This window comes from Amia ocellicauda, chromosome 17 (genome assembly GCF_036373705.1).
Source record: "Amia ocellicauda isolate fAmiCal2 chromosome 17, fAmiCal2.hap1, whole genome shotgun sequence".
NCBI classification, from domain to species: domain Eukaryota; kingdom Metazoa; phylum Chordata; class Actinopteri; order Amiiformes; family Amiidae; genus Amia; species Amia ocellicauda.
The window spans coordinates 13,536,069-13,542,680 of NC_089866.1; the positions used below are offsets into that span (position 1 = coordinate 13,536,069).

The 6,612-nt window shown below is 38.4% G+C and overlaps 1 long non-coding RNA gene across 1 annotated transcript; it reads left to right on the plus strand.

The window, feature by feature from the left end:
- The first annotated feature begins 3,748 nt into the window (after nucleotides 1-3,748).
- LOC136712748 (uncharacterized) lies at nucleotides 3,749-6,353 on the plus strand. Its single transcript, XR_010804883.1, has 2 exons — nucleotides 3,749-3,958; nucleotides 5,628-6,353. It is a non-coding gene; the product is annotated as an uncharacterized LOC136712748 (long non-coding RNA).
- The last annotated feature ends 259 nt before the right edge of the window (nucleotides 6,354-6,612 follow it).

Sequence of the window (6,612 nt, forward strand, 5' to 3'; positions counted from 1 at the left end):
ATCTCAAGGCAGCTGGGACCATAGTCACCAAGAAAACAATTGGTAACACACTACGCCGTGAAGGACTGAAATCCTGCAGCGCCTGCAAGGTCCCCCTGCTCAAGAAAGCACATGTACAGGCCCGTCTGAAGTTTGCCAGTGAACATCTGAATGATTCAGAGGAGAACTGGGTGAAAGTGTTGTGATCAGATGAGACCAAAATCGAGCTCTTTGGCATCAACTCAACTCACCGTGTTTGGAGGAGGAGGAATGACCCCAAGAACACCATCCCCACCGTCAATCATGGAGGTGGAAACATTATGCTTTGGGGGTGTTTTTCTGCTAAGGGGACAGGACAACTGCACCGCATCAAAGGGACGATGGACGGGGCCATGTACCGTCAAATCTTGGGTGAAAACCTCTTTCCCTCAGCCAGGGCATTGAAAATGGGTCGTGGATAGGGATTTCAGCATGACAATAACCCAAAACACACAGCCAAGGCAACAAAGGAGCGGCTCAAGAAGAAGCACATTAAGGTCCTGGAGTGGCCTAGCCAGTCTCCAGACCTTAATCCCATAGAAAATCTGTGGAGGGAGCTGAAGGTTCGAGTTGCCAAACGTCAACCTCGAAACCTTAATGACTTGGAGAGGATCTGCAAAGAGGAGTGGGACAAAATCCCTCCTGAGATGTGTGCGAACCTGGTGGCCAACTACAAGAAACGTCTGACCTCTGATTGCCAACAAGGGTTTTGCCACCAAGTACTAAGTTGAAGGGGTCAAATACTTATTTCCCTCATTAACATGCAAATCAATTTATAACTTTTTTGAAATGCGTTTTTCTGAATTTTTTTGTTGTTATTCTGTCTCTCACTGTTAAAATCCACCTACCATTAAAATTATAGACTGATCATTTCTTTGTCAGTGGGCAAACGTACAAAATCAGCAGGGGATCAAATACTTTTTTCCCCCACTGTAGTTATATAATTTAAATGCATTAATTAATGGGGGAAAGTCTGCTCAAATTAGAGGTTGTGTATAATGAATAAGTGCAATTATCTTTAACTTTTGTATAAATAAAATACAAATATTTACTTAATATCAAATATATACATGGTTCTCCAGCCATCCTGCACCATTTGTGACAATATCAACCTAGCAAGGGTTTACAGCTGTGTGCCTTGATTTCTTTTCAAACTTGTCCTTTCTTTTCATGGCACCATCTGGAAACCCAAAATCAACCATTTCTCTATTCAGGGGTCTCCACAGGTCAGCCTGAAATAATACATGTATAAAGACTTTAGAAACATTCGATTGAGCAGGTGTTTTTTGGTAAATTCAGTAATTTGTAAATTATTGTGAACGAATGCCTGAATACCCTTCAGTTCCAAATGAACACTTATTTTAATTGAAAAGGTGACTTGCATGATTGACCAGCAAGTTCCCAGTCTTTCAAAATGGGTGATATAGGGTGATATATAAAACTAACTGGATTGGGGCTGTGTAGGACCTGGATGGGGTCTGCTAGACTGCTAGAAGATTGATACAAATCTTATAAAATGTCTTACATTTTGATGTTTGGCATTTAATGGAAGCACGATGCATCACCTAATATGCAATAAAGGTCCTAAAGGGAACAAATCCATAGCAGTTTTGGCAATTGCTGCAGTGTCAGGAATTAAATCAATAATCAAATTGTCTTAAACACATCAAATGGAGATGGTGTGTTCTAAGAACTGGAAACTGTCCTGCTGATTTCTCCAGGGATCTTCTCTCTTCTGGTACATATATTCAGATATTAAATCACCAGTTCAAACAGTCACGCTTGTTCAGTCAATGGGATATATTTTGTGCTAATATAAAACACAATGTTATAAAAGCTTGCAATTTTAAAAGAGATACCAGGAAGGCCTAAATCTCTTTCTGAGAGGAAATACACTGATCAGCCATAACATTATGACCATCTGCCTAATATTGTGTAGGTCCCAAAACAGCCCTGACCCGTCGAGGCATGGACTCCACTAGACCTCTGAAGGTGTGCTGTGGTATCTGGCACCAAGACGTTAGCAGCAGATCCTTTAAGTCCTGTAAGTCGGACTTGTTTGTCCAGCACATCCCACAGATGCTCGATTGGATTGAGATCTGGGGAATTTGGAGACCAAGTCAACACTTTGAACTCGTGATTCATCAGACCAGGCCACCTTCTTCCATTGCTCAATGGTCCAGTTCTGATGCTCACATGCCCATTGTAGGCGCTTTCAGCAGTGGACAGGGGTCAGCATGGGCACCCTGACTGGTCTGCAGCTACGCAGCCCCATACGCAACTAACTGCGATGCACTGTGTGTTCTGACACCTTTCTATCAGAACCAGCATTCACTTTTTCAGCAATTTGAGCTACAGTAGCTCGTCTGTTGGATCAGACCACACGGGCCAGCCTTCGCTCCCCACGTGCATCAATGAGCCTTGGCCACCCATGACCCTGTCGCCGTTTCACTGCTTTTCCTTCCTTGGACCACTTTTGATAGGTACTGACCACTGCAGACCGGGAACACCCCACAAGAGCTGCAGTTTTGGAGATGCTCTGACCCAGTCGCCTAGCCATCACAATTTCGCTCAGATCCTTCTGCTTGCCCATTTTTCCTGCTTCTAACACATCAACTTTGAGGACAAAATGTTCATTTGCTGCCTAATATATCCCACCCACTGACAGGTGCCATGATAACGAGATTATCAGTGTTATTCACTTCACCTGTCAGTGGTCATAATGTTATGGCTGATCGGTGTACGGTGTATGTGTACAATGCCAAGAGCAGGGATGCAGAATTCTGGTTCTGGAGAGCAACAGTGCCACCTGATCTAAAACCTACGTAAAACAATTCGATATTAGTTTAGCTGGACCAGTGTAACACTTCCATGATCTTAAAATGCTGATGATACAGGGAGCTTGATAAAACATGCTGGAGATATGTACCTCTGCTTTAAAGTGAACTGAACTGTATTAACAGTTTATTAGTTATGAAAGTTTAAAACACAATGCAAAACAAAGAACTGCAGACAAACTTCCAGTGTGTGTGTGTGTGGGGGGGGGGGGGGTGGTAGGTAGCATATGCTGTGAACCAAGACTTGATTGAATCTCTTGTTAACATTTTTATGTATCCGCACAGCACTGTCACACTGCCTATATTTTTCTGTGTGAATATTTGACTTCACAAATTCACATATGTGTGGTGAATCCATCTCAAATCTTGGCTTACCTAAGACTAATTACATTTTGTGTTCATCACTGCTAATGTCTTTTTCTGTTATGGCTTTTAAACATTGAAAAGATATTCACTTCTGTTGTTTCCATTTATAAACCTTCAATACATTTGATTTATCTTTGTGTGCTTCAGTGCTATATATGTCACAGACAAGCACACAATATATTCTTACCATATTTTAGATTTTTATTTTTTGATATTCCATTTGTTTTATAGAATAATTCAGGTGGTTAGAAGTAGAAAATAATGTTTCCATCATGGTATTTGAAAACTAATAATACCAATAAATAACTGTAGATATAAGCATAACGCTTTTTGGCGTTTTATCTTCACAATCAACAAAACAAACAATCCTCCCGTCAAGACTAACAAACTAAAAGCTAAAACAAGCAAAGAGGGCAGAGCTCCTGGATAGGGTGGGTCCAAGGCGGTGTCTGGCGTTTTCAGGTGTGGTGGGTGATAGCTATTGAAAGAGAGAGTGTTTAAATAAGGAGAGACACAGCTATGGCGAGTGCGCTGATTGCAGCTCATGGTGCTGCCAGCCATGTACAAAACCAGTACGTAACACTCATGATTAAACACTGCCAGGGCTAAGGGAAAGCAATCCCGCACCCTCCAACAGCTGAGCCCTGACAGCGCTAACCTGTCACAGTCTTCCTTCAAGAAATGGTTGGATGGAAGTTTGGGGGTAAATTAACTACACAACTAGCAGGCCAGCTGGGGTGAGTAGTCCCCTCTCATCTATAATCTCTCTTACTCTGTGTTCATATGTAGAAGGCTTCTTTTTGAATTACTAATTTGGTTTAGAATATTCTCAGTCATGCTTATTTCGTTACATATTATAACCCAGTATCTCCAGTATATCTCCATAATATTTCATATTAATACTTGATACTTTGTTTAGCATGTTGTCATTGACAATAAAGAATGTTTTTCCTGGCACTGTGGAGACAGAAATAATATACTGTTATTAATGTAATCCCCTGAACAAAAGGAGATACAGTTAATTATCCCCTTCCCCAAAAGAGCCCTTTAATATTTCTTATTAGCAGATGTTGCTGATAGTTACAACAATAGGCTTGATTGTGTATTAAACATTCAACAAGACTGGACTGGTATGCTGTTGGCTTGCATACTCTTTTCAGATTTATAAAAAGAATCGCAACAGCCAAAAAATAACTGGTTCACACATGCATATAAACGCTTCACTTTTAAAGATATAGAGCATGATGCATGTAAAGAAATACCTTTAAAATATTATATTTAAGTATTCTAAGAAACCTAGATATACTGTTTGTCTCCATGATTCTGTTGACTGATTTTCTTTCTATTTGAAGGCAGGGAATGTTTCATCATGCCAGAAGTGTTCTAATAGATTTCAGGACTCAGTCAGGGAATTCACTGCTTTAATGCTATTATCATGATACTGCTGTTTTACACTCCCAGTTTTGTGACTTGGCATTGTTGTGTTGGTAAATTGACAGGCCTAAACCAAAAAATTACTTAATTGCTGGATGGAAATTGGGGGTAGATTAGCTGCAAAACCAAAAAAATGGCCAGAAGGGGTGAATAGTCTCCTCTCATGTAGTCTCTCAAATTCTATAGTCTCTCTTACTCTATGTTCTTGTGTAGGTGTTAAACCTTTATTTTAGCCAATAAAACTAAACAAATAAACAATCTACTTGTACATAACCCCACTGTAATTAATTACCAGTGGAGAAAAGCTTTTCTCATTACTTTTTATACTGTAGTAATATATATACCATATATAAAAAAATAAATGGGTCCGAGAATATTGAAAGATGAGACAACATTGAAAGATGAAAAACATCTTTCAGCTTTCATCCAGCAATGGATCGATATAGGCTGACGGTGATGTTGATAGATAGGTACAGTATATATACACACAATACCTTCCACACACATTCACATCCTTGATACATTTGTAAAACAAAATATGTATATATTTGAAAAATATGATTTAATACATTTTTGGTCAAATAAATTAAAATATGAAAGATTTTAATACTAACAACAATGCACAGATGTATGTTTTACAAATAAATGTATGTATTTGAAAGAAAAACACACAAGTCACATTTATTTACACTCAAAACTAAATCCTGCAAAAATAATCCTACATCAATATTCTGTTGTCTGGAAGTGAATGGGAAGCTTCTGGAACTTTCATAGAAGCTTCCAAAGGTCACCTGTTTCCACAGGGTATAAAAGATTTCATACAGAAGCAATCTATTAGTAGTATTCATTGTCATGGTCAGAGTCAGAGACCTGTCTGAAAATTGCAGGCAAGGGGTCATTGACCTCCACGAGATGGGTGATGGCTAGAAAAAAATAATAATTTAAAGCTGAACCTGCCACTTTCCGCTCTAGCGTCCATCATCAAGAAGTGCAAGACTACTGAAACAGCTGCCACCTCACTGCCAAAAAGAGATGGAAATATTACTACATGCTGTGAGAAAAGCGGTTCAGGAGGCAAACTCAAATGGTTAGAGATCTCCAAGAGAGTGTGGCATCATCAGAATACAAATGTCTCAAAACATACTTTTCCATCAGCTGCATGAATCTGCTGTTCATGGAAGAGTGGCAAGGAAATGGTCACAATCCCTCCTGAGAAGAGCCAGAACCTCATAAAAAGGCTACAGGAAGGGTCTTTATTGTCAATGGAGGATGCACAAAATACTGATTGCCAATATGACTTGCCAAATATAATTCTATTATTATTATTAGATATCCCATGTACAATCTTTAGTTGTTATTTTCAATGTTAGCATCTTACTAAGGCAATGATAATTTGAATACTGAACATTAATGTTAGTGTTTGTAAAACCATGGTTCATAAAGACATCTGTTAAATTAGTTGGCTTCTAAGAGTATCCAACTTAGTAATTGTGTTGTTTTTTTGCTGATGAAATTAGAAGTATTATTATATCAAGCATGTATTAATTATGAATATTTAATAATACAATTTATTGTTATACAATAACACATTTTTCAGCCTTTCTGCTTTAAGGCTGTTTTTGGTGACTTTCTTCTCTGTTCTGTTGTTTCCATTAATTGGTTAAAAACCCCATCTTCCAATAAAGACTTTGATGTCTTTTTCAGATTTAATTGCTTTTATGTCTTTGAGCTCTCTGTATTTTTTTTTTAACATACTCAGCACTATTATAATAGGTTCCTATAGTCTGAATCTTTTCTTTGTAATTCCAATTTAAATTATATTGTCAAATGTGGACAGTCTTCATTAGATATGAAATAGATTTTTTTTAATGACTCAGGACACCAGTAAATCACCCCATTTGAAAATATATGTAAAATCATTTGACCATGTAAAATGGAGAAGATTGTTTTGCTGCCA